Raw genomic sequence first — 19,728 nt, 5'->3', positions numbered from 1 at the left:
TGCATGGACAAAATCTGAGCACCTGATTGGGCTGGAAGATCTACTTAGTTATTCTAATCGACGTTCTCACTCTTCCCATCTGGATAGGAAACACTTTCTGTATTCCTATTTTATAACAGATTCCCATAACATTTGTCATTAATTCTGTGGTTGTCTTAAGTCTTATTCTTTTTTAAGTGAATTGCATATTAGATACAAAAGTAGTTTAAATTCCTCATATTTTACTCCTCTTATTTTCTGTTAATCAACATTTGGCATCTGTGGACTTAAAATATTTCAACTTGATTTCATAATTAATTATTACTTTGTGATTAAATTGAGCATTATTGTATATGCGGCATGAGGCACGTGTCCCTACAACACCTTTTGAAAGTATTTTATAGGCACCTTATTCTGTGAAGGTCATTGTTGGAATTTTGAGTTTTACGCCTTTAAATGGATCCTGGAGTCCATGATTTTTTAGACTTTAGGTCTGTCTGAACTCAAGAGCATTCTGCTAACCACGTTGGCCTGTAGCGGTTTCTTTAAAGCTAATTTATTCTGGTTTCTCTCTGTGCCTTGAGATTTTAAATGGCTAACTTTGCATGAAACCAGCTTACACCAGGACCATCTGGTGTATCAAGGTGACCGATTCTCAACTTATTTGATTAAATGTTTCTTTCTCAAAGTGTTCTCTGCTATATACATACACATATATTTACCTTTTCCCAGATATCTTGGATTGTATTTTAGATTTAAGACAAGGTCATTGCTTCTCAGTTTTCGGCTCCTTGTTTCATAAAATGTGATGACAACTGTCATTTCGGGCACAATTATAAAATCGGACCACAATAAAACATATTTAGTACTTTGTCCAAACTTGCCTGTATTAGTATAAGAAATATGACACTGAACTCTTCTTGCTTATTAATTCCAAAGACCAAGGTTTGAAATTCTTGGAAGTGCTGGGTTGGATTTTAGGCTGAGTTAGCGTCAGGGTTTGTGCAGCCTCTAATGTCCTGTTCTGCCTTCCTCTCTGACAGCACCCGTGGGAAGCTGCGTGGGTGGGTGAGCCTCAGATTGCATTGATGTTCCCAGCACTGCTGTTTGGCCTTGTGAGCCAGCAGAGCGCAATGGGAGAAAAGCACTGCATTAAAAAGGCAGATGAGCTGAGATGCATTTGGTTTTGAGTTAGCCCCTTAATCTCTCTTCATTTCCTTATTTTAAATAGTACCATCTGCCCTGTTCCAACTACCTCACTGCTTATGTTGGAAGGATAAATAAGATATTATCTGTAAAGGCTTTTTGTGAATTCAGAAGCCCTATATACAAATAATATTTATGTATTAATTTGGAGAAATGGGTTAATGTGCCAACTACTTAAGATGAAAGAATTAAAATAATTCAAACTAAATGGTATTTTTATAATTTCACAGTAGGCCTCATCTGAACATTTTAACACTATAGCAAAGCAGGAAGAGACGCTGATTTAACCAGATTTATTCTGGGAATAAAGAAACTGAGACTTTTGGTGCCCTGACTGCTGTCCCAGCTTCAGGAGACTCAGGGTTAAGACCCCAGGGCTCCTCTCCAGTCCTGGGCCACTGTCACCACCTCAACTTTCCCTTTGTGCTCCTGAGCAGGTATAAGAAAGTCATCCCTTGAAGGTTTCATGTTACCTCCTTTCAGCTGTAACACAGGTAAAGATAGAGCTGCTTGGTTTGAAGCAAGAGACAAGGGTCTTAGGGACCAGTGACTTCAAACCTGGGCCATTTCTGTGGACTCTCTCTGCCTTCTCCCTTGACCATTCTAGGAAAATCAGTAGCCAGTGCCTTTTCTTCATGTGGTGCTTGTAGTAGCTTCTTGAGTCAGAAATGTAAACTCCCTGGTGGCCCAGAATACACACAAGGAAGGGCTCGGTGGCTGCAATCCGTTGGGGAGCAGGGAAGGAGTGTGGGCTATTTGTATAGCAAACATTAGTGTTACTTCATTGGGGGTAATAACATGGACAAGTTTCTGGAAGGAGCAGGGGGGCAGGAAGTCTTGGAATTACCTCGGACTCTTACATTATTTGACTTGCCTTGTTTCCCCCTCGAAAGACGAGGTAAGTCACTTTTCGGGACTTTTCGAGGACCTTATGTAAGGCTTATTTGTGTATCTCATGAGGTCCTGTAAGGTGTTCTGCAAATATCCGAGTGACCAAATGAATAAAACATAGGGGAAAGCCCTAGAATAGTTCAATAGTTTATCTTAAAGGCAGGTTTTAGTGGACTTTACTCTAAATATATTAATCCATTCAACAAATATTTTTTGAGCACTAGTTATCTGATAAACACTGTTCTAGAGACTCAGGATAACAGTGAACAAAACAGATTTCTATCCTTTTGGAACTTGCATTTATGTTTTAGTTTAGAAAACAGAGATATAAACATTAGGAAGGAATTAACTGGTAAAGGTGATTATTCTAATTACAACTTGCTTGAGGAAATGATCAGCATATTTTATGTATTTGTCTTAATGACTTAGGTACATGTTACAAAGTGATGATAATGAATGTGTATGTAAATATAAATACATATGTAAGTTAGATTGTTAGGATTTGGTTCTAGGGATCATACATATAGCTTTTAGTTTTTCAATTTTCTCCAGAGGTAGATAAGGACTCATTGTATTCTTCTGTGAGTTCCATGTTGTGCATTTATCTTTTTTTTCTCTTTTAGTGCGTAACAAATGTATTCATCAGATAGGAATTAAGCACACACTAATTTAAATTTATGTATCAATATATCAGTGGGACAGTTGAAAATATTTCTGCCTTCCCGCTCATTGCAGGGCACTCTCACAATGTAAATTGGCTAGCAGGTCACCATTTTTTTAATCCTTTATTGTTTTTCGTCGTTTTTCTAAAAAAAAAAATTCAAAAGACCAATTAAAAAAAGGAGGTGAAAAAGTATGTTCACAATTTTCCTGATTTGTTTATAATTATTATTTTAGAATATATTCTGACAGATTTCATCCAAAAATTTCACTGAATTTATTTAAGATAGCCTTGAGTCCTACTCCTGACAGGAGTTTAGAGCTTAGTTTAGAGCTAAGATTGGGACCAGATGACCTGTTTCAAACCCCAGTCTGGCTTTGTTTGGGGGATAAAAGTGCACACGGGTGTGTCAGCTCAAAAATTTGAGTTTAGAAGAAGTAATACTATTGTAGCCCAACTGAGCCAGCTGTAATGTGATGTTGCCAAGGGGCTCCCAGCAGGTAGCAGTGCATCATTTGTGTAGACATGGTTTGGGGATGCCTGTTTTTGCAGCTACACCTGGAAACAGACTGCCATTCATTTGGGAAATGGCTACTTGGGTCTTTTAAGTCTGCAAGGTTGCATACAGTGAGCAGCAGGTCCTTAGTGTGCTGGGAGTCCAGAATCCGAAGTTAAGAGACTGTAGGAATAGACAAAATAGGATAAAAGTAGAATTTCCCTGGAATTAACTGGTATTGGTAAACAGAGATGAATAGACAGGTGAAAACAGCAATGTTTTTATAGGCTAAGGAAAAAGAAAGAAACTAGAGGGACAAATGAGTAGGACTTTATAATCTGTATCCCTGAGCATGGTGATTTTTGTAGACTGGAGAGGCTCCCTTGCTAGAAGGAAAAAGGAATGCATAAAAAAATTACAGTATTTTTATTTCTGGTTCTTGTTTTTTCATTTTTTGAGAAGTTTCTTTAGTTTTATAATTAAAGATTAGAAGTTTAGATATACTATTTCAGTCATATTTGCTTATATATTTATGTTATTTTGACTGGCGAACATAAACCTATAACCTGGACACTGGTTACAGTTCCGTTGTAGATAGTCTTTCAGAAAAAAACCACCTTTCCTCTTTCTGCCCGACCCCCCATCCCTATTACTTCTTCCTTCATAATCCTTTACATTGCCAATAGGGTCATCTTTCTGATTATTTTGCTTTCCTGCTCAGAAAATTTTCTTGGAGATTTCCTATTTCCTGTAGAACTAAGCCAGAACTCCTTGGTATCTTTTCCAGGTTGGTTGGTTGGGTGTGGTATGGTATGCGTGCATGTGTGCATGTGTGCATGTGTGTGCGTGTGTCTATGTGTGTGGTAGTTTTAATACTCTTAGGTGTTAGCTCCTTTTCTCTCAAGGTTTTGAGGCAAGACCAATTCCTGATTCCTGAGATAACCCTTAAACATTCACATTGTTCAGCATGCACCATTTTCTTGGCCTCTAATGCTCTCAACTTCTCCATCTACAAGAATCTTACTCTTGCCTTAAGGCCTGGCTTAAAGGTCACCTTTGTTGTTAAGCCTCCCTAATTCTAATCCAGGATGAGAATAAAATGTTCCCTTCTTCCTGACTTTTCTGCCATAATCCTGAGAGGAACACAGCAGAATCCAGAGTAGCTGCAATGTATTATCCCACTAGATATGCAAAGAAACAAGAACGTTCGACTTACACTCAGGCAGAAGGGAAATGACCTTGGATCCATGGGAAAGAAGGAAGAGCACCAGAAATAGTAAATACAAATATGATTACTGTTACAATATTAATCATAACCAGACAGGTATTTTAGTTAGTTGTAAGTATGACAATATTAGTCACCAGACTGAGGGAAGGGATGCTGTTAGCTGATGTATCTTTGCATCCTAGAACAGTGCCACTCACACATATGTTTTGCAGTAAACATTTGATATATTCATACATATATGTATTCAAGGAATGTTTTAGTGCCTGTATGTGATAGGAACTTCAGTGAATAAAGAGGCAAATGAAGGAATATCCCAGTCCTGGAGCAGCTCAAAATTTAATATACAAACAACTATCATTTAATCAGAAAAATAGATGCCACAGCAGTGGCATAACCTGAGAGTCTAGATATACACCTACCTACCTGCATGCTTCCCTACTTTCCTATACGTATAACAAAAACAATCTTCAGTGTGACTAGGTTTTAAGAACAGGCAGACAACTGATTAGATTAACAAAGTAGAAATAAATTCTAAAATTTAGCAAAGAGAAGATCTGAGGATATTTTCTCTTATTTGTTGCAAAGTCTCCTGGAAATATAAAGAGCCCATAATCAGATTCCTTTGTACCGCTTGTCCCTTTTATAAGCTTTATAGCTCTTAATTTGACTTTATGTACAGTATCTCTAATTGTCCTTTAGTCCTAATCGTCCTCTTAGTTTTGCCTCCCTAATTTTATACTTAGTACAATCTGCCTTAAAGCAAGGAACATCTTTTCCCCCATTCACTTTAATGATTATTATATCTTTTTATATTTATGATAAGCTAAGGATTACTTTTTGTTAAAGGTGTTTAAGCCATTTTACATGTACAGTCATTATGGTGAATTTTATAAATGCCAAATAGCCATTATGTACTTTTGAGTTTTGAACGTGTACAACTGCAAACAGCTTCTAACACAGATGGAGAAATTACGTGGTCACCCAAACCATCTTGCAGTCAGCAATGAAAAGAACAGAGTAAAATAATAATTAAAAATAATAAACTACAATTATTTAAAGATTCTGACAAGTATCACAGAGCAGACAAACTGAAGGAAAATGTAATCTCAAAAAACTGATTGCAGGGGGTTAGAATTGCAAGTTTCTGGCCCAGTAGTGCTTTTCCTTGCCATAACTGCAATGGTAAATTGCAGCCTTATTAGCTAAAGGGAGCAGAGATCAAAGATCAGGGCTGGAAAAGCACCTGGAAATTTAGAAGGGGAAATCCTGGCAGCAACAGAACCATAGAAAGTATGTACATAAATGCATATATGTCTGTGGGAGACTCCAGGGAGCCTGATCAAAAAGACCCCTCAAAAATAAGTAGAAACTAGAGAGAAAATTAGAGATATCACATCTGTGAACTTCCTGCTTGTTTTAACTGAGTGTATTTCTCAATCATGTTGAACCTTATGGGCTGGAAATGTCAGAGAACAAAGATGGAAGCCTGCAAAGCAGCTGGAAAATTAGTGCAGATATCATAAAAGCAAGAAAATTATAAAGGTTGAGCCCCATCTTTGCCCAAATCTTTGACTTACTGACAAATTATACAGCATAGATGAGATCCTCAGTGGTTAATCTAAAAATATTTTCACTGGGAAGCCACAAGAACAGAACAAGCTATCAGCAGCTACATACAGCATATTATGTAGGAGACAAAGTTTGCAGGTGGGATTCATGTTAGTTAAACTGCCTACTAAAACAAAAGACCAATAATCCTCAGAGGAACATAACAGAATCCATATTTGCTACAATATATCATCTCACTGATTTGCAAAGAAATAAGAACATTTGACCTATATTCAGGAAAAACATTTCAGGCAGAAGGAAAATGACCTCTGAAGCAACTTTGAAGAGCACATAATATGATAAATATATGGGCAAATATAAAATGTAATGACTATTTAAAGCAAAATTATAACTGTATTAATGGGTTTATAATGTATATAAATATATATAATAATGCCACTAAGGATGGGGGCAGGAGCAGGTAAGTAGAAATATACTTTTGCATGATTGCTATATTTTACCTGAATTAATTCAATATTAACTATAATTAGGAGTATTTTAAAGATGCTCATTCTAGACGTTCAGGTCCCCAGGCTGATAGGCACTTCATCTGCACATGTGCTCTTATGCAGCAAAGGAAGGAAAAGGTGTCACAGCATGAAATGTCCTTTTTTTTTTTTAAGAACAGCAGCTGGGGTGCATTTATTTCCTCCTGGGCCTGGCAGGCTGGGAGCAGAATACAGACAAAGTCACTGGGGCATGTGGGTCTGTTACTGGCCTGGAGTTCTGCTGCCTGGGTGGTAACTGGGCGTAGGGACTGGAGTGATACTCAGAACTGAGAGAAGGGCCCTTAGGGTGTGGAAGCAACACAAGTATTGGGCTTGGCACACATGCAAGAGAAGGGTTACGGAGTGGGTGTGAGGTGGGTGTGCTAGGGCTGGGGTAGCCCTCGGGGCAGGGTGTGTTGGGGCATGTTGGGTTCTGGCTTTTGACTGAGAGCTGGGTACTGAGAGCTGGGAGAACGGCAAGGCCTGTGGGTCAGCAGGACCCTAGAAGATGTAACTGCAGGTAGGATCAGCCCTGGGAGAGACTGAAGAGTCCAAGGTGACTCCTACAGCGAGGCGATGAGGGAGCAGGTCTGAGACTCCCCTTCAGGAATACATGGTCAGCTGCAGCCACTCCTGGATGTTCACCTGGGTTTGTCCAGTACCGTCTTTGTCAAGAGATTTGAAGGCACGGAACATGGCATCCAGTCTGACCAGGCAGCTGATGAAATTGTCAAAATCCATGTTCCCTACCTCGTCCGAGTAGCGTCCGATGGTCATATTGTAGAGATGGTCATTCAGGCGGAACCCTGCTGCCTCAAAGTCTCCTGGGAGTTTACTGCTGCCAATGGTCCCTGAACGGTCAATGTCAAACTGTATATGGACTGTCACTTTTTGATGTTGTTCCACAAGTACTTGAATTCCTTGAAACCCATCTTGCCAGTCGTGTGACTATCCATCACGGCCACCATGCTGCAACACGTGTCAGTGTCCAAACCATCGGTCTTCAGATCAGGATGTCGGGTCACGACTTTGTTGAGAATGTTCATGAGTTCTGTGGCAATGACCTCCATGTCGTCTCCAGCCAACTGGGCGAAGAGCCTCCGGAACTGCCGGACCCGCTCGCTCTCATTGGGCTCGATGTTGGAGTAATGGGTGCGAGGGGGTGGGGGCCCTGGGTTGTACTTCGCAGCCGTCTCACCGGTGGCGCTAACGACCCCACCCAGGAAGCGCGTGGCAGTTCCACCGCCACCTCCCCCGCAGCTGCCTCCTCTGGCCCCGCTGATCAGGCCTCTGAGCGTATTCCCCAGGCCTCCGCCTCCCCCACCGCCGCTGCCACTCTTCAAGAATGAGTTAACCAGGAACATGGCTGTGATTCCAGATTCCGCCTTGCTCTCACGTCCGTCCGCCGGTCCGCTCGTCGAAATGTCCCTTAAAGCTTCACCTGAAGGTGGCACATTTAATTGGCTGAAATAAGTCCTATGGCCACAGCTAACTTAAAGGGGACAATCCTATTATGAACCTGGAAGGAAAAGAAACGGAATACTTGTGAGCAATGTAAGAAATCTTACATGAAAGATGACAGATAAAATATGAAACAGCATGAAAACATATAAAGGAGAGTTGCTCAGGCTGGGGCTGGGATGGGGTGGCTAGAAACCCTCCCCGAAGGCACCCTCAGGGGTCTCTTCGAGTTTTGTAGATTATAGCTAGAAAACCTCTCCTTTAAAGAAAACCACTAGACTGACAGTCGGGAGAACTAGTTTTAGGTTTCAAAGGTATGTATCAAAAATGAGCCGAACTGATTTTGTGTTAGATAGTGTCATTTTTTAAACAGTTCATTGACTTTGTTGAGCTTTTATTTTAATTCTTACCCTTGGTACTTCATCTTAAGAGACTTCCCCAGGGGATTATGGAAATATTATTTATTACATATTATATGTAATATGTAGTATTAACATAATATTGTTACCTTTGCTTTAATAGGTTAGATGGTTACTATGGTAAAACAATTACAGTGTTAAAAGAACTGTAGAGACAGTGCACTTTAAAAATTATTTTTTATTTTAATTTTTTGGTTGTGCACTTTTTCCAGCCCTATTGAGGTATATAATACGAATACAAATGCACATAATTATTGTATAAATAAGTCGGTGAGTTTGAACATACGTATGTACTTGTGTAACTGTAACCACAACGCAGGTAAGAAACACATCCGTCACCTTCGAAAATTTCCTTGTGTCTTTCGTTGTTTTTTCTTTTCCTTCCCTTCCCTTCCCTTGTAAGAACACCTAACATGAGATCTACAGATTAGCAGATTTTAAATCTGAAATCTAAATGCACAATATCTTATTGTCAACCACTGGCTATGGGAAGTGTGGTGCACAGCAGATCTCTGGGCCTTATTCCTCTTGTGTTACTGTAACTTTGCATTTTTTAATCTATGTGTTAGGTGATATGGGTGGGTATTTGGCATATGGCAGTGCTCATCAGTGCTCATCATTCTATGTTCTCCCTCCTTGTGGAGCTCCTGGAACAGCATATATTGAGTTGAGAATCTGAGAAGGAAAGTGCCATCTCTTAATAACCAGGAAACTGTTGGACTAGCTTGAAGCTGTCTTGGGACCAGTGAGCTTAAGTGGTTCTGCATAGAAAGTTAGCCAGGAATGTCCAGTTCTTAGGAAGAACTCTGAGTCCCATTACGTTCTCTGATGCACAGAACCAGGAAAAGAGATAGGGAAGGTGACTTTATACCCTCTTAAGGTACACTAACCTGACCTGGTTGGTTATGATTACCCTGGACTTTGGCCAAGAAGGTTAGTAACTGTTCCTGGGTTGAGGGCAGTGGGTGCAGACAGACCTTGGAAATCGGTGGATCAGAGGTGTATCTAAGGTGGGACCCTTCTGCCCCTCTTCCCAACAGATTTTTAAGCTTTTCCCCAAAGACAAACTATTTCTTTTAAATTTCTAAAACCCATTTTTAATTGAAAAGGGAAAGGTTTTCCTTTATTCTGTGCTATAAAATGAGCTTGACAAATTTTCGTCCCGTGATTTGTTACTTTGTGCAATTGATCATCATAAGCAGTAGTAAAGATAATTTCCCCTCCCTTTTTAAAACTCATGCAGTATACGCTATAAAACTATATCACAAGGCAGTTTATTTTTTTTACTGTTTTTAGACACTGTAAACTTGGGAGTTTATTAAAACTGAGCTTTTTAAAATAACATCTAAGTATTTGTATTATGTTTATATTTTATATGACGCTTGTCCGAGATTTTATTGTCCCAATTAATAGTGGTGTTATCCACTGATCTGTAACTAGAAAACCTGTGAAAGAAAATTCAAGGAACAGCCAGTAGATGGCAGCGTGGCATTGCACTTGAAGCTCTGCAAAAGAATTTCACCTTCAATTTGGCACTATTCTGGCAAAATGACTTCATATTTCATTTAGAAAGTTCCATTTTAATCAACAACCATGCAGCTTTTAAGTGAGTTCTGAGCAAGCAATTTCTTCCTTGCTTATATCTGTGTTACATCATTTCGGGCGTAGTAGCTTTGCCTGTGAGATAGCTAGCATCCTGCCGTTAGTAATAGCATGCTATAATTTTTCTCTCTTCTTTCCAGAAAGCTCAGCACAGTGCGAGGCACATAATTGCTCAGCTACTTGATCATGAGTGTTTTAGCTCAAAAATGATTCAAATGTTTTATTGTTATTACACTTTCTGTTCAAATTATAGTCCCGTGAATTCCGATAAGGTCTTGTAAAGACGTACTCGTACGTGCAACACACCCAAATAAAGCTCAGTGACCGTGCTGTGTAATATAATTTTATGTTAGAAACTTTATTCCTTGAGCTTTCCATGTTCTTATTCTACCCCATCTCTCCTCTGCTTTCAGCCAAACTTAGTACAAGTGCTGTTGCCTGCCCTGTCTATACTTCTTGCCCACCACTGACTGCTGTCTGTCCACTTCAGTTTGGCTTTTGCCCTCATCACAGCCCCCACGCTGTTCTTGCTGAGGTTTCCAGTGTTCTTCCTGTTGCCAAACCAGGAGACAAACTGCAGCCTTCATCTTTCTTGCTTTCAATGACTTCCCACACTGCGGTCCCTGGGCTTACAGTGTACTATTCTACATCTTCCTATTCATCCCTCCTTTTCCAGTAGCAACTGCTCAGCATTCATTATATTCCTCCTCTTCTCCTGTCTGAGTAAATGCGGAAGTTCCTCAGGCAACACTCATCTCTGACATCTTCCCCTCATGTCCCCCGTCCCACCCCCAACTTCTCTCCATTACTGTGGCTCCCCACCTCTGCACCTGGCTCACCCAGTTGTTTCTTAACTGCTTCTCTAATGTCCAGACTTGCCTTTTGCCTGTCCCTTCTCCACATCTCTCCAGACAGGGCTTTTCAAAAGCAACTTCTCTTATTTTAGTAAGACCACTCCCAAAGCCCTCCATTGTCCAGAAGAATAAAAATCAAATCCGTACCACTGCAGTGTGTATTCCGGCCCCACCTACATTTTTAGCTCAGTCTTCTCCTTCACTCAGTGCACTCCAGCCACAGTAGCTTTGCTTCATTTCCACAAAAGCCCTCGGCTACCTGCCTGCACACCTTGCAGCACGTTCTCTCTGCCTGGTTCAAGGGCACCCCAGCCTCCTGTCAGTTTAAATGTCTCTTCCTCAAGAACTCCTTCTCTGTCCCCTCAGACCATCTCAGGTCCTCCTCCTGTGACAAGTTCTCATTTCATTTGGCTTTTATTTCAGAGCCCTTATCACAGCTCCAGTTAAATAAAATTTTATGTAATCGTGTGTTCCTTCCTAGTCTATAAGCTATTACTACCTGATTCTCCATTGTATCCTGGTTCTCAGCAAAATTCCTGGAATATGATAAACTGCATTTAATAAATATCTCAGGAATTTCAGAAACATTTTATTCTCAATTTCTAAAGATTTTCATTGTCATAGTTTATGTATCAACTTATTAGACCAATAACTTTAGTAAGAAAATTGCTACTAGAAATTTGTTTAAAATTATTCATGTCAAAATGACCTTTTTAGAACCAAGTGTATTTTTAAGAAGTGGCATAGTTTGTATACTTATTAAAAGTTAATAATTTTTTAATAGAATACATACCACATATTTTTATTTTGTTTTGGATTTTTTGGTAATGATAGCTTTGGACAATGTAAATTAGATGACAAAAAAGAATTTTAAATCCTGGACATCAAAAAAAGCCTCATTAGGAAAAAAATGTGTTTTGTTTTATTTAAGTTAGGATATGTGAGAATTGTATACATCCTAGCCCACGTTTCCAGACATATTCTAAAATTAGATGAAAAAGGCATTAAGATATTTGTACAAAGGCTCCATCATTTTTAAAGTAAATAACATTTTAGTCCTAATCAATTAGTCCTTGTAGATGACAATTAATTCTAAAAATATACCTAACTTTTAATGTCTAAATTTGTACACCGAGGAAGAGCAGCAGTGACTCATCACTGTTTTATTTTTTAAATTGAAAGTATCTAGTTCAGCCTTCAATCTGAGAGCATTCTTTTTTCTAAGTCAACATCCTTGGATAGCTTTTCTTACTGATTTTAGAATTGTCTGTCGCATAATCAGTATTGAAAAGCTCCCTGCTACACTACTCACAATTATACTTTCCTGTAAGATACACTATCTCCTCCATTATCAAATTTAGGAGAAAAGGAAGGGAATGGATGAAGAGGAGCAGTGTGAGCCTGGAGGGTAATTATTTGCCAAGAATAGTGTAACCAATCCCATAAACCAAGCTGCAATGTTTAGTAACTCTTTTCTAGTGGCGATTAGCCTAATCTGTTTGCTGCATTTTTTTCATAATAGAAAAATGTGGTACTTTTAGAGAGAGTTATTCCTTCATTTGGTTCAGAGAATAGTTTAAAACATTCTGCTTCTTCTTAGGGGCATATTTATTTACTTAGAAATCTATATAACATGGAGGAAATATATTCATGGCTTTATAAGGGAAATTAAGAAACCTTGTTTCATGCTATAGAAAGAATTTTAACAAATGAGTAGAAATATATTTTAAAGGCTGAAATAGCATTTGGGAGAATCTACCTTGTATTTTTTATATTTTTAATTTTGGTTTTGGTAGACACCATGTTCTCCTTATGTTTAACGCTGTTGTGTATATCCCAGAGGCTTATTTTCTCTGGGAGCATCTATCAAAGAGAATAGCCACGCCTCCTCACGTGACAAGTGCACAGTTAACATCATACTCAGCAAAGTACAGCTGCAAGTATTTCCTCTAAGAACAGGAACAAGACAAGGATGGCCACTCTCAGCACTTCTACTCAGCATAGTATTGGAAGTCTTAGGCACAGAAATCAGACAAAAAAAGAAAATAAAAGGAATCCAAATTGGAAAGGAGGAAGGAAAACTGTCCCTATCTGCAGATGACATACTACTACATACAGAAAACTATTAGAATAAATGAATTTAGTAAAGTTTCAGCATATAAAGTTAATATACAGAAGTCTGTTTTATTTCTATACATTAACAACGAATTATCAGAAGGAGGAATTAAGAAAACAGACCCATTTACAATCACATCAAAAAGATGATCCAGTGCCAGCGTGATGGGCATAGATAAAACCAAGAAAAGGGAAGTCATCTTACATTGATCACTCTTTTCTCAAAAGACAAATACAGACATAAGCAAAACAGAGGTTAGTTGAACTATTCTTTTATGTTATTTTGTATTCGTCAAGGGTCTTTAGTTTCCTCAGGCAGAAACCACACTCAAATTGGCTTAGGCAAAAAAAAGGAAAATAATTGGCTCATGTAACTGAAAGGTCTGGGAGACATGCCTTTAGTTATAGCTGGATGTGAGGGCTTGAATAGAATTGTCACATCTCTGTTTCTTCCCCTTTGATATTCAGCACAGCTTTCTTCTTAGTAGGCTCCTGTCCCATGAAGGTATTCTCCATAGATGGCAGAGATGCTCCTGGCTGGTCCAGGATTACTAGGCCCTCAGTTAGAAAGATCTTTCAACATACACACGAATTCCTGAACATGGAGCATGAGTAGCTCTGTGTGGGTCATTTTCTATTTGTGGACTCATCACTGGGTCTAGGGAGACGGAGTTACACTGGTTACTCTGGCAGAACTGTGGACTTTCATACTGAGAACTCTACCACATGACAAGGGGTGGTTTCAGAGGGAAAATGGGGATTCTGTTACCAAATCAAGGAAGACTTGAGAGACAGAAGTAAAATGGAACCAGGAAACCATTATTATTAACATTCAGTATGTGCTCATTGAAAAAAACTCTGAAAATACAGAAAAGTATAAAGAAGGGGGGAAAAACTGACCTCTAGTCTTACCATCTAAAGAAGTAACACTTAACATTTAAAAATATTATATTGGTGTGTGTGTTTTAATTATGTGGTTGAATTTACTGTGTCTGTTTTATCAGGTTTTGTATCTTGTATTTTGAAGCTCTGTCATTGGTTGCATACTTACTGTGAATTATTATACCTTGATGACTTGATTCCTTGTCATTATAAAATGTCTGCCATTACCCATGATACTCCTTATTCTGAAGTTTTTTTTTTTTTCTGATATGAATGTAGAGCCTCCAGCCTTTTTTCCTTGGTTAGTGTTTACATGATAAATCTTCTTTCGTCTCATACATAGCGTGTAGTTGAGTCTTGTACTTTTGTCCAACCTCACAATCCCTGCTTTTTAATTGGAATGTTAAACGACTTATGTTAAATATATTTATGACATGCTTTGGTTTATATTTATCATTTTCCTATTTTTTAACTGTTTATATTTTTTTCCTCCCTTTCCTTCCTTTTTTGGGGGGAATAGTTAAGTATTTTTTAAGATTCTATTTTATCTCATCTATTAGCTCATTAGAAATACCTCGTTATTTTGTTTTACCTTTTTTATCTTAGTGATTTATTTTAATGATTGTAATCTAGGGGTTATAATAGGCATACTTCAACTATCATAGTATATCTTCAAGTAATAGTATACTACCAGTGTAAAAACGTTGTAATAGTGTGCTTACACTTAATCCTCCCTTTTTGCACTCTTGCTGTCATACATTTTAGTTTGACGTATTATACACCCCACACCATATCATTATTATTTTTAAGTTAAACAGTCCCTTATATTTTAAAACAGATTAAAATATTTTAAAAGCTATCTGTTATATTTCCCCATGTATTTTACCACTTTGGGCACTCTTCACTCCTTTGTTTAGATCTAAATTTCCATCTGTTAGAGGAGATCTGATAGTGATGAATTCTCTCAGACCACTCCCACCTGCCTCTTGTGTTTTGGCCTAAAAACATCTCTATTTAATTGTCATTTTTGGAAGATGTTTTTGCTGATATAGATTTCTCTGTGGACAATTTTCTCCTCTCAGAACTTTGAAGCTGGCATTCCATTGTCTCCTGTTTGCTTAGTTTCTGACAAGAGGTCTACTGCCAGTCTTATTTTTGTGTCTATAATTAATGTGTCTTTTTACTTTGGGCTGCTTTTAGAATTTCTCTTTATTACTTTATCACTATCAACAATTTGATTATGATGTGTCTTTGTGTGGTTTTCTTTGTGTTTATTCTGTTTGATATTTGTTGAGCTTCTAAAATGTGTAGACTTATAATTTCTATCAATTTGGAAAAACTTTAACCATTATTTGTTCAAATATTTTTGTACCTGTCTCCTGTTCCCTAAGACTCCAATGACAAACAGATGCTAGACTACTTGACATGGTTTTCTGGACGCTGATGCTCTGTTCATTTTTTCAGTCTTATTTCTACCCGGGCCTCATTTTGGGTAGTTTCCATTTCTGTCTTCATGTTCATTGATTTTTTTTCTTCTGCAGTATCCAATTTGCTGTTAATCTCATTTAGCATATTTTTGACTCTGGAATTCATCCAGCATATTTTCATCTGTATAAATTCCATCTGGCCTTTGTATATTTTTCCATTTCTCTCTTTATTTTGGTTATATTTTTCCCTTATGTCCTTGAGAATATTAATAATATTTGTAATAGCTTTGTTAACATTTTTGTCTGCTGATTCCATCTTCTTGGTCACTTCTGAGTCTGCTTCTATTGATTGATTTTTTTTCCCTGGTAGTAGATCATATTTTTTCTAACTCATTGCATGCCTGGTAGTTTTTAATTAGATACCAGACATCAAGGATTTTATAGTGTTGAATGTTGGATTTTGTTGTATTCCTTTAAAAATTGTTGGTCTTTTTGTTCTGTCATGCAGCTTAAGTAACTTGCAGATCTGTTTAATCATTTGAGTCTGCTGTTAAGCTTTGTTAGAGTGGGTCCAGAGTAGCCTTTATTCTTGGGATAATTTAGCGCCACTTACTACGGCATGATCCTCCTGCGGACTCTACTGAATGCTCCACGTACTACAAGGTCTCCCCACTCTGGCTGCCATGGATATGAGCTGTTTCCAGCCCTGTGTAAGCCTTAGGAACTTTTTAGCCTATTTGTTTGTTTCTCTGCTTCATGGAATTTCACTCCATGCATGTACAGATCTGTACTCATTAACGATTCATTGAACCTCTTTGCACATCTTCAGAGCCTTCTGTGCAGCTCCTTCCTCTCTTATACTCAGTTTCACAAATTCTAGCTGTCTGTTTCCTCCATTTAGCAAAGTTGCTGTGCTGAGTTTGAGATCTCTCTTCCTGTCCTGTGGCATGAAACTAACCCCCATGGATTGAATTAGAGCAAAGTAGGGCTGATCCCTTCGGTCAGGGATCATATTTTCAGTACTGCTTATTTTCCAGTATCTGGAAAACTTTTTCATATATTTTGTCAAATTTATAAGCAGAAAGGAAATTCCTATAGCAGCTAGATAAATCCTTAAGGGTAGAAGCAGATATTTAAAATATTATATAACTGGGTTCATTTTACAAATGCATACTTCACTTAATACTATACCATTAAAAATTTCCCCAATGTCATTACGTAAAATGTCCTATTATTCCATCCTAAGGGTGATCCATGATTTACTTAACTCTTCCCCTCTTTTAGTATATTATACCTGTTTTCAGTTTTCCACTATTTCAAAGAAGGCTATGGTAAACATCTTTGAATATGTTAAACATCCTTTGTTTGTTTACATCCAGTTATGTCTTTGTGATATATTTCATGTAGTGGGAATATTGGGTTGAAAGATTTGAGAGTGTTAACATCCTATAAATGTACTGCTAAATACTATCTGGAAAGATTGTACCAATTTTCCATTGGCATTGTACAAGAATATGCATTTTGCCACACCCTCAACAGCACAATCTATTTTATTCTTTGAGCACATATTGAGTGCAATTACAGTATGAGGTCTATTGCCAGAAAGGATGAAGTACAGCCTCTTTTCCCAGAGGGGTCATATGTGAATGATGGAGAGAGACAGTAAACCCATCACCAGAGTATTATGATAAATTTTGGAAGGAGCAATCAAACTCTGCCTTGGAAAACTTCACAAGTTTTCATTAAAAATTTGAGGATTACTAGTCTATAATAAGATCACACAGAGAAAAAAGTGTTAGAAGGGTTAATAGTACATTTCAGGTGACTGAACGTGTGAAGCAGCATAGCATACTCACTGAATGGTTTTGCTGGTACTAACGGTGTGTTTGGAGTGAGAATATAGTAGGAAATAAAGTAGGATTTGGAGGCAGAAAGCAGATAGTGAAGGGCTCTGTATGGTCTTGAACTAGTGAAACACATACTCCAATCTTCTACATTTTATGGGTGCACTGGAATCCTTATATGCAGTCAAATTCAACTTGTTACCGTTGGCTTTGTTTTTCTTACTCCTTACAAAGGTTGCGAAAGTCTTTTCATACCATGGGTCCTACTTCATCTGAAAGTTAACACCAGCATCTCAATACTGCAGTGACCCTTTTTGTTTGTTTCTTAAGAGAACAGGTTGAGGTCTTGTCTACTCTTGTAAATTCAATAGGCTCATTCTTTCTTGTCTTCTAAACAGCCTATGTTGTACTCTGTGCAGACATAACCCTGCCTGGAGCTGTCTTCCTTGAGCTGAACAGATCTGCTCTTTATCCTGAGTCCGTATTCTCTCCGGGCCAGCTCTTACCAACTCAGGCTCTCTAGGAGTGAAGGCCTCATCGTGACTGTCTGCTCATTAGAACAAAGACAAACCATAGGTATTTTGTCCTACAAAGGAAATGTAAGCAGAGTTTAGCTGTCACAGGGAGGAAGTGGAAACCTGTCAGCAACAGAGTTGCACTGGGACTTTGGAGATAGGCCTAGTTTCCAGCCTGTTGTGTGACTGATGGGTTGAATGAGCTTGGTCAAGTCACTTAGCTCTTTGGGCCTCTTCTTGTTGATTAATGAAAAGATTTTTACATTACTAGTTCTAAATTTTGAATGTATAAACAAAGCTTAAAAAAGTTTAAAAGGGTTTTAAAGGAATTTAAACCAATTTTTTCATTGTGGATATAGAAATTAATGTTTTATACTAAAAGCAACATTGAGCTATGGTCCATAATGATCTAAATTTTCCCGATAACCAAGGACCTTTAATAAACACAATACTAATTTTCAAATTAATTGTCTTCTCACCATAATGTGTGAACTTAATTTCTGAGCAAGATATATTGGGTTACTTTTCATTTATCTTAGACGCATAGCAGATATTTAAACTGAAGATATTTTATTAGGAATATAGTGAAAGTTTTTAAATGGGTGTCAAATACTTCCCTAAGAGACCTCCTATTACAAGGGTTAAAATCAGAATAGCTGTCCTGGTTGTAAACATCTGTGGCCTCTTTCCATTTCTCCTTTTGTCATAATTCTAAGGCTTTTACTTGTCTTATCCTGTGAGATAAGAAAAAAGGGTTCCCTGTGTATTATAATTTTTGTTTAAAGTACCATTAATCTGGCACTTCAGTTATTTTTGTCTTAAATGGGCTTTTGTGTGCTATCTTGGGCATAAACTATAATAACTTTTTTAATGACTAAGAACTTTTTGAGTCCTAAATAGCAGACTTATGCTTAAGTTTTGGGCAAATTCCTCTTCATAATGTGGAGGCTGCCTGTGTAGAGAGCATACTTGAAATGGTCTGTGAATGATTTGAAGCCACTGGTATGAAATCAGTTACCCTGTTATAGGGTTCAGAAACTATTGGTGAGGTTAGGCATACACTCCTTCAAAGAGTGACCCTAAATTGTTGTATTTCCAGCTATCCTATCCACTTTCATAGGTTTTTCTATGAGGTATGCTTGCTGTTCTCACAGTTTTATTGACTGCTCTAATATGATTTGTGCTGGGACTCCAGGTACTAGAGTTTATTCAAACTACAGGGAAATTAGATGGATAACTTGAGGAGGTCTCTGAAAGACCACCCTACAGGCAGGTGAACAGAATTTAGGTATAACCACCATTTTGAATGATGAGAAGTCTTTCCTTAAGACTGTATCTGAAGGTGTGGAGTAGAGTGGAAAGTTGGGGAAACTGCAGTGTGCCTGAGGTGTAGCCCCTGGGCTAGTAAGGTTTTAGAAATGCCTGTGCTCCCAAGATTGTGATAAAACTTTACTTAATTTTTAAATATCAGATTTCCTCCTAACTGATTTATCTACTCATGGTGTAAATCACACATTAAAATTGGTTTGTGGGAAAATTTTGGAATACTTGACTGACGGTCTCGTACTATTTCCCCTTCTTGCTAAATTATCATGTCCCTTCAGAAATTTCAACTCAACCAAACAAACCCCAAGCAGAAATAGTAGGCAAAAAACTTCCAAGGTAATTTCAAAGATTCTAAATTATTCTGTACTTGTAAAGCTTTTTATAGCTTGTTATGCAGAATGAGTGAATAAATTGCAGCTAACAACTCCCCATTCAAATAGTTATAATAGAACTCAGTGTAGATTATATTATAATTGAGATTTATATCTCTTTTTTAGGTTCAAGTGCTAGTTTCATGAGACCCATGTCCTATTTCTTTGCTCTTCTTGTGTTGAATTATGTTCTCCTTTATACTTTACCCTAAGGTAGGAAACACTGACAAAATCTGTTCGGCAAAAACAAGAGCCGACATTCAGTGGAAAGCATAGATTTTTCAACTCGAGAAAATGAACACTTGAAAGTTAGAAAAAAATAGAATTAGATTTGAACACGTCAGATGTTGTGGAC

The 19,728-nt window shown here is 37.9% G+C and overlaps 1 pseudogene; it reads right to left on the bottom strand.

Annotated features, from left to right (window-relative positions):
* Nucleotides 1-7,063: 7,063 nt before the first annotated feature.
* On the bottom strand, nucleotides 7,064-7,936 carry LOC105071303 (calpain small subunit 1 pseudogene; annotated as a pseudogene).
* Between the last annotated feature and the right edge of the window lie 11,792 nt (nucleotides 7,937-19,728).

This window comes from Camelus bactrianus, chromosome 11 (genome assembly GCF_048773025.1).
Source record: "Camelus bactrianus isolate YW-2024 breed Bactrian camel chromosome 11, ASM4877302v1, whole genome shotgun sequence".
Taxonomy (NCBI): Eukaryota; Metazoa; Chordata; class Mammalia; order Artiodactyla; family Camelidae; genus Camelus; species Camelus bactrianus.
Note: the sequence above shows the minus strand (reverse complement) of the source record. Positions and strands in the feature narration are given on the sequence as shown.